This window comes from Otolemur garnettii, unplaced genomic scaffold (genome assembly GCF_000181295.1).
Source record: "Otolemur garnettii isolate 467f Iridium unplaced genomic scaffold, OtoGar3 scaffold00036, whole genome shotgun sequence".
Taxonomy (NCBI): Eukaryota; Metazoa; Chordata; class Mammalia; order Primates; family Galagidae; genus Otolemur; species Otolemur garnettii.
Window position 1 is genome coordinate 5982567 of NW_003852431.1, and position 12027 is coordinate 5994593.

At 36.4% G+C, this 12027-nt stretch overlaps 1 non-coding gene across 1 annotated transcript; it reads left to right on the forward strand.

Moving 5' to 3' along the window:
* The first annotated feature begins 8196 nt into the window (after nucleotides 1-8196).
* On the forward strand, nucleotides 8197-8303 carry LOC111725293. Its single transcript, XR_002773387.1, has one exon. It is a non-coding gene; the product is annotated as a U6 spliceosomal RNA (small nuclear RNA).
* The last annotated feature ends 3724 nt before the right edge of the window (nucleotides 8304-12027 follow it).

Genomic DNA, 12027 nt, shown 5'->3' on the forward strand with positions numbered 1-12027 from the left:
CGCTCTACAGCATGGCACCTGTACTTGAGAGTCGCCACATAGTTTAGCAGGGCCCCGGGCGCTCCAGACATGAGTGTAGTGTTTCAACTGGTAAGAACGTGGAAGGACGTGAGAATAAAAAGATCTACCTTCCAGCTGAGTTTTGGGGCGTTTTTCCTAAATTTACAAGTATTTTGTCATACAGTCTCAATTTGCTGCTAGCCAGGCCGGACAATGTATCTTTTAACTCAATATAGTGTCAGCTGAATAAAATTAGGTGCCAACCAACAGCCTCTTCCACAGGAAGCTGGCCCACATTCCTTCAGGCCCTAATTTTGTGATCCTCTGATAATCTCTCCCAAGAGCAATGTCCACATTCTTCATTTGCTATAAGCACACCGAGGAAGCCCGTTGAGCTAAATGAGAGAAGCCAAACCTGGGAAAGCCATCTGCCTACAGGAAGAATGTGAACTATTTCTCCACTTCCTCCTTCCCAGTCCAGCATTCTTCCCCCTTTGCCTCCAGGAATTTATCAATACCAAGGGGAAAGTGATTTCTTCAGGCCACAAAACCAAGCACGGGCACCCTTGATTTGACAAAGAAGAGGATTAATCTTTCCGACCTGAGGAACACCTGTTTCTTCTGTGGTTTTTTCACAGTACCATCTACTGCACAGGACAGTCCGGGCTACTATGCCAACTTGCTTTAAGATTCACACTGTCCCTCGCCCTCTTTGGTCTGTATTTCCCATTTCCCTCCAGATTCTTGATGGAAGAGGCCCATGGAAAGCTCTGGCAGGAAATTAGGGGAAGAGAGAAACGAGGGTGCTTCATCATCACTGCTTTCTGGGGCTCTCTTCCCAGCCCCCACCAGACCGCCACTCCCCATCTCCTTGCAGTTTCCATGAGCCAGTCTCCCTGTGGCTCTAGCTCTCTTCCCTGGCCTTGACTGCTGGGTTAATATCACCTTCTTACATTGTCCTTCTATTCCCACGGTAGCAGCTTCTTGTTATTGCTAATCTCTGGGTTGCCTTACCATCTCTGGTTCGCTTTCTCTCTCTTCACATCATGTGTATAACCAATTTCCTGCATTAAATTCACCCTCTTTGCACAATCTGAACTGCTTTCTAGTGAGTACTTGGCTGACAAATTATGCTACAATAATAAACAAGTCCCCAACATAAAAAATCCTACTTCTTACTCTCAAAGTGCTGGTGCAGGGTAACCCCTATCCAAACAGTGATTCGGGGATCCAGGGAACCTGCGTTTTTAATTATGCTATTTGGAGTATTTGGCTTCTCCATCACTGTAGCAGAAAAAAAATGGAGAGAGAGAGAGAGACAGAATGAGAGAATAAAAAATTCAACTCTGCTCCACTTTGTTCTGGAAGTGACATATGTCAATTCCAATTCAGCCCATTGGCCAGAACTAGTCCTGTGGCTCAACACAATCACAAGAGATGCTTATAACTTGCCTATCTGCAGAAACCAGGCTGCAGGCCCACATGTGGTGCTGTCTGCCTCTTGCCACTTTTTAAGTGGGCATTGCCATGGTAGTGTGAATCCCATCAATTCAGTGGATGGATGGGGAAATGAAGATTTCCCTCCAAACCTCTAGGCAAAAGTGGGTTTTTGTTTGTTCTCCCTTTGGCTTTCACTTTTAAATCCTAAACGTTAATATCACAGGCCACATGACAGGCAATTAGCAGGTGAAGAACCAATGGCTAGGTGTTCAAAGACTCCTGTGTTTGCTAACAGGCTTCTGAATGTATCACTGTGATCCACAGAGAAGGCAGGACAAGGTAGCAAGGAGATGTTGCACCAGCTGCTACAGCCTTAAAACAGAGTTGGTGTCTCTTTGGACTTTAAAACCATTCCTATGAAGCTGATTTTATTTTTGTTTAATCAAATAAACAAGAGGGTTTTTCCAGGGAAAAAAGAAAGAGATGTTTGGACAAGTGTTCTTCTTTTTTATACATGTGTATACATAAATGTGTATAAATATATATATTCACATGCATGCATACACACAGAGGTAAAGAGATACGTTCTCATGAAGCACAAAAGAGGCAAGAAAGGTCCAAGACTTGGGTAACTTGGAATGTGAATCCCTGCCAATTATGATCACCTGTGTTTGTATCTTACGAACACATCTTCACTGTTGGCAATTGTGAACCATTCCAACAACTGCTTTTGTTGAGGTCTCTGTTACTCAACATCCAAAAGCTTCCACTGTAGAAATGTTCTAAAATTATTTTCCAATGTGTGATTTCTGCCCAAAGATGCATGAAGATTATTGGCCAGATTCATATTACACAAGTCAGAATGATCAACTGTAAGGTAGATAATGCCTCAGCAAAATCCTCTGAGGAATATCTATTTGAATATGACAAAAACATCAAACCACACCAGATGCTAAGTGAAACCAATGTGTGAGTTCTGTCATGCACTTCTGTAACATCACCTGGAGTCACTAATCAAATGGGGATAATTGATAACTCTTCATAGAATAATGACAATTGAGTCACAATATCTATAAATTGCCTTTTTAAGATACCAACATTTCATTACATAAATTCCTGGTAAATTTGAAAGATCCATTTTCTACAATGATATTTCAGTGATAATTATTATTCTGTGACCTGTGTTTAAAAATGTTCAATGAAAGCCACTTAGAAATGAATGACTATAAAAGTGTTCATTTGAAGTTTACTGTGCTGTTAACTTGGGTAACCATGGCAATCCATCATGGTAGGTGTAAACCACACACTGATTAGTCTTAAAGGAAGGACATAAAAAGAAGGCAGGAAAGATCAAGGGCCTGAAGAAATTCCTTTTTATAGGCTTAGAAAGACAGACTGCCCTGATTTGCAATCCAGTCTTTCATGTACTAGCTTAGGAATTTCATTTAACCTCTCTGAGCTTCCATTTGTTTTTCAGCTGAATCAAGGGAATAACCATAGTACTTCTGAGTAGGTTTCCATGCACACTAAATACATTAATTAAAGAATTAAAGAACTTTGTGGGACATCTGGGAAATAGCATTAAATATGTGATAACATTAATTTTACTTGATTTATTGTCACTGATCAGCCTGTCATTTTGAATACTGTAAACTGTATTGTTCACTTTAGTGAACGTATTGTTTTGGGGGTTTGAATGAGTTTACTGTTATTAGAACATGATCTAAATCCCATTTCATATCTTGTCTGTAGGGGAATTCAAAGCAAATGGCACCTATTTTTTCATTGCAATTGCTCTTTCCCTCTATCTGTGGGTTGAAAATGAATATAAAATCCGAGTACCACCTGCCCCTAGAGAAATGTCATGATTTTTCTTAGGAAAAAGGGAATGGCATTATCCAATTAACGTTCTAAGGTTTTATGAAGCTAAAACTAATAATTGTTAACAGAAAAAAATTGTATATAGTTAAATGAACCCCCCGCATATACAAATAAAAAGTCCTCCAAAGTTCTGCTCATGCTCACTTTGCATTGTCTTTTATTTTTATTTTTATTTATTGTTTTTGCAGTTTTTGCCCAGGGCCAGGTTTGAACCCACCACTTCCAGTATATGGGGCTGGCACCCTACTCCTTTGAGCCACAGGCACTACCCTAACTTTTCATTGTCTTTATCCAAAGGTTCAGAGCTTTGTCATAGAACATGTGGGTTATAATGTTTCTACTTTATGGGTTAGATCTCTTCTCTAACTTTTCTTTGTCATATTCTGTTAACATTTAGGGTTGTAATTTATATGTGAATCAGATAAGACCAGCAAATCAACTTAACATATTAAAATGTCTGATAGTAATCAGTATAGTGAGGTCCACTGACCACATTATAAAGCCAAGACTATACATAGGACATATTTGGAGCTCTTAAAAAATGAATTAAACGGAGATCAATGGATAAATTTTTCAAATACTTGAACTTGTGCTTCATTTCCTTTCATTTCTGAGAGAAGATAACGTGTTTATACAAAACTAGCTGTATTTAATACACCCTTATGAGTATCTTACTACCTGTGAAACACTTTGATAAGTGCTTGAAGCATAATGGAATATGACAGATGTATTTTCTTCTCACAGGAATCAGCTATTCATATTTTAGTGAAGGCTATAGCTAATGAATAATGATGAACATAAAAATAAAAGGTGGTCCAAGATTTTTTGAGGAAAAAAAATGGTCTATGTAGATCAAAGTTTAATGCGCAAAGTTTAATATGGTAAGATTCAAATTGTGTGTATTCATAAAATTACATAAAACCCTGCTACTTTGAAAAAGTTTTGGATTTTATTCTCAATGGGGAGGCATTGCAGAGTCTTCAGAATGACTTAAGACTATCTCTTCCCTTTTTGCTCTCTAATTGCCATAAATCTACTCTCCTCTTTCATTACACCAGACTAAGAGAGTAAAACAAGCCAAAAAAAAAAAAAAAAAAGTATATAGAGCAATGCCATTTTCTTTAACATCTACTGATAAATCAAATTCTGAAATTTCCATTACTCATTCTAAGATTTAACTGAGATTATGAATGATATAAATACTCGCAAGGACCTGATTAAGTCTACAGACAGAATCTAACCCTGGTCTAGCAATACAGGAGGCAGAAAGGATTTCTTTCTTCCACTTACATAATCTCTTTTCCTTTCTAAGCAAGATTCCTAAATTTATGGACCAGGAATGTTGACATAAAGATTTCAAAACTCAGTTATTACAATTGCTTATTCTATGATTGTATGTGAAGAAGAAAAATGGAGCTAAATGGTAACATAGTTTAGTAAATTTATTGTTTATTGATTATCCCTGAAAAACATAATGATGCAATTGGTTTTTTCCTAATAGTAGACTTTTTGAGATTCAGTAATTAGTTCTAAGCCTGTTTGAGAACTCAGACCCCTTTGAGACACTGATGAACACATCTACAAAAATAATATGGTAATATAAGCATATATTCACATAAATAAATGAATATACCTATAGATAAATATATCTATTTAAAAAGTACACAGAATACACCCACATACATACAAACACATTTGAGGGGATTATTCAAATAACATCTGAAACTCATGAGGGGTCCTAAACCCCAACCAAAATCCTTGATGAAGAAATGAGAATGATCTCTCGTTCCATCAGGGCACAAATGGCAGAGGCTAGAAAGAAAGCAGCCAAAGTCCAGTTTTTACATATGTAAATATCCATGCATCCAAGTCAATATTTGAAATGCAGAATAATGTGCATTTTCAATCATTAATAAATATTATTTACAGAGTATCATAACAGCCACCTAATAACCAGGTAAAAAGACATAATGATTCGATGGAGTTGCTGAAGTTCACAAACAAATCCTGGCTTTTAAATTAGACCCACTACATGGCATCTTCTTTGAACTATGAGTAAATTTGTACTATGAGCAAAAACCTTCATGGGTGGTACCCCAAATTATATGTATTATAGCACAAATAACTTTTCAGTCCAATGCACTAGGTTTTAAGTCCTAGCTCTACCACTTGATAGCTGTGAAATCCAAGCTAAGTGATTTACTCCATCCTAGCTTCAGTATCCTAATTTGGAATATCAGGGCCATGATATTTCTAAGTAATATTGTTAGACCCCCTGTAAAAAAGAAATGACACGGTAAAGACAACGTGCTGTGCCGGGTTGTGGCTAATAAATGGTGCCCATTTTAAAATAGAAGCTGCTAAATTTGTAGGTAATTGTAAATCTACTGCAATGTATTATTATCATATGATTATAAAATATAAATATTTATTATGTAACACATGCTATTACAATTATGAATTTTTTCTTCAACTACCTTGAGGAAACACACTCAAACATGTTCTGTTGAATCATAGAATATAGCCAGTTGTGGATGTAGGGGAAGGATTGGGGAAATTTAGTCAATGGAGACAAGAAGAATTATTCAGAATAAATCTATGACTTGAGACAAGATATGTGTAAACACAGACTGCGTGACAGGGAAAACTAAGGGTAAGAATCAAGGGAGGCTGTGAAGGGGCAGGTGGCCATGGACACCAAAACAGGGCAAGAGGGTAGTGTCAGTGTCTATTGGGAAACAAAAATTTGAACCACTTGAAAAGGGTAAGGCAAAGCAAACAGGAGAACAGATTCAAAATAATAATAACAAGAAATACCTTGACCCTTGCTTCAGTCAGAGGTTTTTCATATGCTTCTTGGTGAGGATGTATTCATTTCACAATGGCCTGACATGGACTTCTAGAACTCACAGGAAGTGGACAGGGCTGGGGAGAAAGAAAACAAAAACAGAGATCCTGACTGTGATGGGAAGGCAGTTAGCTGTCCTTTAAATAACTTGCGAGCATTCTTAGTGGTGTCTCTTGCCTCCGCCCACTTGCCTCAAAGCTTTTCACACCTGAGGCCTTTATGTCACTTACTTTCTTGCTATGCAGTCATTTCAGAATATCCGTACTTAAGTAATCATCCCATTTGGACTTTTAATTAATGCTCAGTATAAACAGGTCCTGCATTTGAACTTCAACATCGTGACAATCAACATGAGAGACATACATCCTAAATACGACAAACGTTATGCTTGATTCAGTCAAAATGCATCACACTTGGTAACAACACGTCGATAAATCTCATCTACTTTGGAGATAAAGCATCTAAGAATGGATCAAGTGAAAACCTAATTAACATATCTTAGAACAGTATAATAGTTATCAGGAAAGGAAAGAATTACATAGATTATTCCTTTTCCTACTTTGCAGAAGTTGCCCTGATTCTTACTCTCCTTCTGACCCCTGGGTCACTCATTTCTCAGAGTCATTTGTACTATCTAAATTCTAAAGTGTGCTGGACTGTAGACCCCAAGTCTTGAAATGAAGTAATGGAAAGAGCAATCACCTTGACGTCAGGAGAGCTGCTTTTAAGGTCCAGCTTTGCCATTTGTCAATAGATGACCTCAGAAAATTCCTATTAACCTCTCTGCTTTTCAGTTTTTCACATATAGAATGAAAGAAAATCTTACCACTGATGTTTTCTATTTTCTTCCAGCCAAAAAGAAAACGGAAGAACAAAAATCATTTAATGGTTATTTATAACCATTATACTCTTGGTTCTATAATTTTTTAGCCATACTTTCTTTTGGTCCTAAAGAGAATCTTTATTTTCTGACATCTGCTATTTCTTCTCTTTCCAAATTCTCTTATCTAAAAATTACAATTGACTTGGAAACTCTTATTTTATGGCTAAAATCACTGAGACCTGAGATATAAAATAATCCACCACAGGTGACATGATGACACGATTAAATCTCATGCAATTATTACATATGGTAGATATATGCACAATTATATATTCTTTCTCACAATTATTAAAATTTTTCGCTTCAAGATATCTTATATATTTTTAATGAAAGATAATTTAAACACAAAGTTCCATGTATTTTCATGTAATTTCAAAGCATTAAGCTAAAGAAAGCAATGGGACAGCTAGCATTTGTTATAGGAGGGCTTGGCCCTGCACGGTAAAGTCAGAAGACTGAGTGCAGGAAATAAATTATCAAGCAGTTAATGTGCAATGTTTCAGGTCTTACTCATAACTTCTCTAGCTGTCATTTCATATAACTATGCCCCACCTGTAAATTAAGGTCTCCTTTTATCAATTCAGCTGGGGGTTATTATATCAGCTTTAATGCCTCTAAAATTGGTACTAAAGGTAGATTTATATCACAAATGGAAAATCTGAGAGTGGAGGACATTTTCCATGTGGCAGTCCCATAAAACTATCACTTTTAACAAACAACTTGAATTCAGGAGAAATTTGCAAAAATCATTTCAGCATATTCACGGTCTTAGGAGGAAGTGCTAATATGGAATCTGTCTGCTCTGCTGCAGCTGCCTGATTTATGAAAGCATAAACAACCCTGACTCATTCGAGGGAAGTTATAATTACCATATGGAGTGTTAAATGTACAGACACTTCATAAGGACCAATGCAGTAGCTGAAATTATAGTCATTATGCTATCCCTGCTCCCAAACCCTGCCTTAATCCCCCACTGAAAGGGGAAAAAAGAAAAAAAGAAAAAGAAAGCCAAGCCCCTTCTCAGTTCTCATCAATTCTTTTCCATCAATTTCATTGCATCTTGAAAATAAGTATACAACAAGATGCTTTATACAAGAGGTAAGGAAAAGTCAATCAGCAAGTAAGATTATAAACAATTACTTCCGTGCTTGCTTCGGCAGCACATATATTAAAATTGGAACGATACAGAGAAGATTAGCATGGCCCCTGCGCAAGGATGATACGCAAATTCGTGAAGCGTTCCATATTTTTACTTTAAAAAAAAAAAATTACTTTCTCAAATGTTTGAGAGTGGCATTATCAGCATGCATACTCCACATTATGTATTAGGCTTTACATTTTCTTCTAGTTTCAAAAAAGAAAGAAACTTTGGTGAACATTTTCAAAATCATTGAATTGCTTATTTAATTTGCTTACTTAATTAAGCATACTTTGGTGTTAGGATTTTTCAACCAGACTTTTTTCTATTGTATGGCCAGGATCTTTTATTATATGACTGTGATCATAGTCTATGGCCAGGACCTTAAAAAGTTTCACAATGTAGTAGGAGAGGAAAAATCAGTAAATATCTGAAATACACTGTAATGTAAACATTTGAAATATGTTTCAGTAAAAGTATGGTAAGTGTAGGCGGCATCTGTGGCTCAGTGGGTAAGGCGCCAGCCCCATATACTGAGGGTGGTGAGTTCGAACCTGGCCCAAGCCAGCTAAAACAGCAGTGGCAACTGCAACAAAAATAGTCGGGCAGTGTGGCGGGTGCCTGTAGTCCTAGCTACTTGGGAGGCTGAGGCAAGCGGATTGCTTAAGCCATCGGTTCTCAACCTGTGGGTCACGACCCACAGGAACTGTATTAAAGGGCTATAGCATTGGGAAGGTTGAGAACCACGTAAGCCCAAGAGTTGGAGGTTGCTGTAAGCTGTGATGCCATGACATTCTACTGGGGGCAGCAGAGTGAGACTCTGTCTCAAAAAAAACACAAAAAAAACAGTATGGTAAGTGCTGTCTTCCTAATAAAATAGTAGTAAAAAAATTCAGCAATAAATATAATGAGTAGATTCCATAACCTAGCAAGAAAGATTTTTATTATCTACATTACTAAGAATTTATTTATTGCCATTATATCTTTCTGTCAACTGTTCAAATGGCCATTTGGTATTTGAAAAGTCAACAATTTTTAGTCAGTGTCTCTTCCTCACCCAGACACTGAATTATGTGTGTTGGAATACAACATCTGAACAAATCTCAAAGAATCTTAGCTATCCCATTAAGATGTCTTGCAGCCAATAAGAACTTATTTATGGTTTTATTAATGCTAGATAAGACTTATCTAGTGCTTAGTGTGTGGAAGGCACTATTCTAAAAAATCCAAATACATAAACCCATTTAACTTGACCAAACTCTATTAGAGACACTAGTATTATTCTTGTTTTATATTTGGGAAAGCTGAGACACAGAGAACTTAGATAACACCTGAAGTCACACATACTGGAGCCAAAATTCAAACCCCCAATGTCTCGGATCTGTGCTATCATAGATCTCAAACAATGTACATCTCGAAGCTGAACTCTGAGAAGATATAGCATCATTGTGTAGTATGTACGTGAAAGGACACAAAACTGAAGAAAGGACCACTATCAGGAAACACAGGCGTCTGCAGAAACGAACTTACGGTACAGGTAAGAAAAGATGCAAAAGTGCTTTCAAGGAATTTGAATATGCAGAACTTAAGAGAAGGAATTGAAATATGACTAAGGATTTGAGCATTGGAAACTGAGAAGATGTCTTAAAAGAAACAGAGATATTCTAAAAAAGGAAAGAATGCAGGAAAGAGAAAATCACACTTCAACTTCTTATCACCGAGGAGAAGCTCTGTAGGAGGCTCAGACTGTGTGCGCTTACCACAAATAGCCATGCTGTGTAAATCAACTATCTCCCCAGACTTGACTCTGCAGGGTTGGGCATACAAATTGGGAAGAAGTTTCACGAGGCATTTTCTAAGCTATTTCACTGCTTTGGAAAAGTTTACCATTGCATCCATAAATATGTATTCAATCTCAAGTAACTTTGTTTAAATAAAATGTTTCTAACATTCTTCAGAGAAAATGTTCAGTAGAGAAAGATGAGCATGGCTTGCTGTCCTGGGGCATAATCCATCCCATTCCCTCTGCAATTCCTCTGTATGAAGTCAATTGGTTCTGGCTGTTGAAAATTATTATACAACTGAACACAAAGCAAGGCAAAGTGAATCACAAAGGGGGAAAATCCAGGTAGCAGGTGGTCTGCACATGCCTGTTAGCACTGTTTCTTCCAGTTGGCACAGAACATCTGTTTCTCCAGTGAAAGGGTGTGAAGAGAATGACACAAGTGGGAAGCCCTGACATGTGCGGGGGGAAAGGAAGTGATTTATTTTTTATTAAAGATTGTTACCATTGCAAAAATAAAAGCACAACCTGAATATGCCTCTGTAAGACTTGTATAATATGTGTGTTTTTAGGAGAAAGATTGTATACTTTTTATTAAATCATAACACCAAAATACAGGGCCCTGAAAATCTAATTAGCACAATGAATAAAACCAGGAGGCCTATAAAAAATTATTTTCTGAAATAAGGGTAGGATTCTACCAAGAGTTTAGAAATAAGAAGAACAGGAGAATGCATGAAAATTTAAATAAAATAACATATTTTCTTCAACTAGAAACATTATATCTGAAGGCATGGATGAATACATACTAATAAATAACCAAATAAGAGAAAATTAAAAAGAGTGTTGATTATAAGTTATCAGTATATTAAGGAGCCCTTGATTAAATTAGATAATAAAATATTCAGCTGAGATTACTGAAAATGACACCATTTCCTATGGAAGTATGTATCGATTATATTAGTTTCATGGAATGATTCCATGGAAAATAGGAAAAGGAAGGTAAGAGGATAAAAAATAATCTTTATTATTTAAATCAATAAACTACAATCTATTTGTTTCATACAACATGATGTTTTGAAATACACGTACATTGTAAAATGAGTAAATCAACAGACATCAGATCACATATTCATCATGTTTTACGGTAAGAATACTTAAAATCTACTGTCTTACTAATTTTCAAGAATATGACAGAATGTTATTATCGTTACCATATAAAATAGATCTCCTAAAATTATCACTACTATCTAATTGAAATATTATATCTCTTAATCAAGTTTTCCCCACCCTTAACCTCCATCACCAGCCCTGATAACCACCAATCTATTGTATTCAGCTTCGATGAGCTCAATTTTTTCAGATTTCACATGTAAGTAGGATGATCTGTTGTTTGTCTTTCCATTGCAGGTTTATTTCACTGAACATAATGTCCTCCAGGTTCGTTCATGTCTGAGCAAAGACAAAATCTCTCTTTTAAGGTTGAAAAGTATTCCATTGTGTATATGTATGACATGCTCTTTATTCATGAGTCTATTGATGGACACTTAGGTTGATGTCATATCTTGGCTCTTGTGAATAATGTTGCAATAAACATTATAGGGCAGATATCTCTTTGACATATTGCTTTCAATTCCTTGGAATATATACCCAGAAGTGGGATTGCTGGGTCATATGGTAGTTCTATTTTTAATTTTATGAATAAGCGTCATACTGTTTTCCATAATGGTTGTACTAATTTTCATTCCCACCCATGATGTGCAAAGTCTTCCTTTATTTTACATTAGATTGCTATAGGAAATGTGGTTGTTCTCTTGATTTCTCTTTTTTTTTCTTGGATAATTGTTAGTGTATAGGAATTATAGAAATGTCACTGATTTGTATGTGTCAGTTCTGTAGTCTATAAATTGATTGAATTCATTCATTAGAGTGAATGAATGGGTGGTTTTATTGAACGACTCATTCAATGTCTGGTAATTTTTCTGTGGAGTCTTTTGGTTTTTCTATTTAGAAGGTCATTTCATCTGCAAACAGACTATTTACTTTCTTTCTTT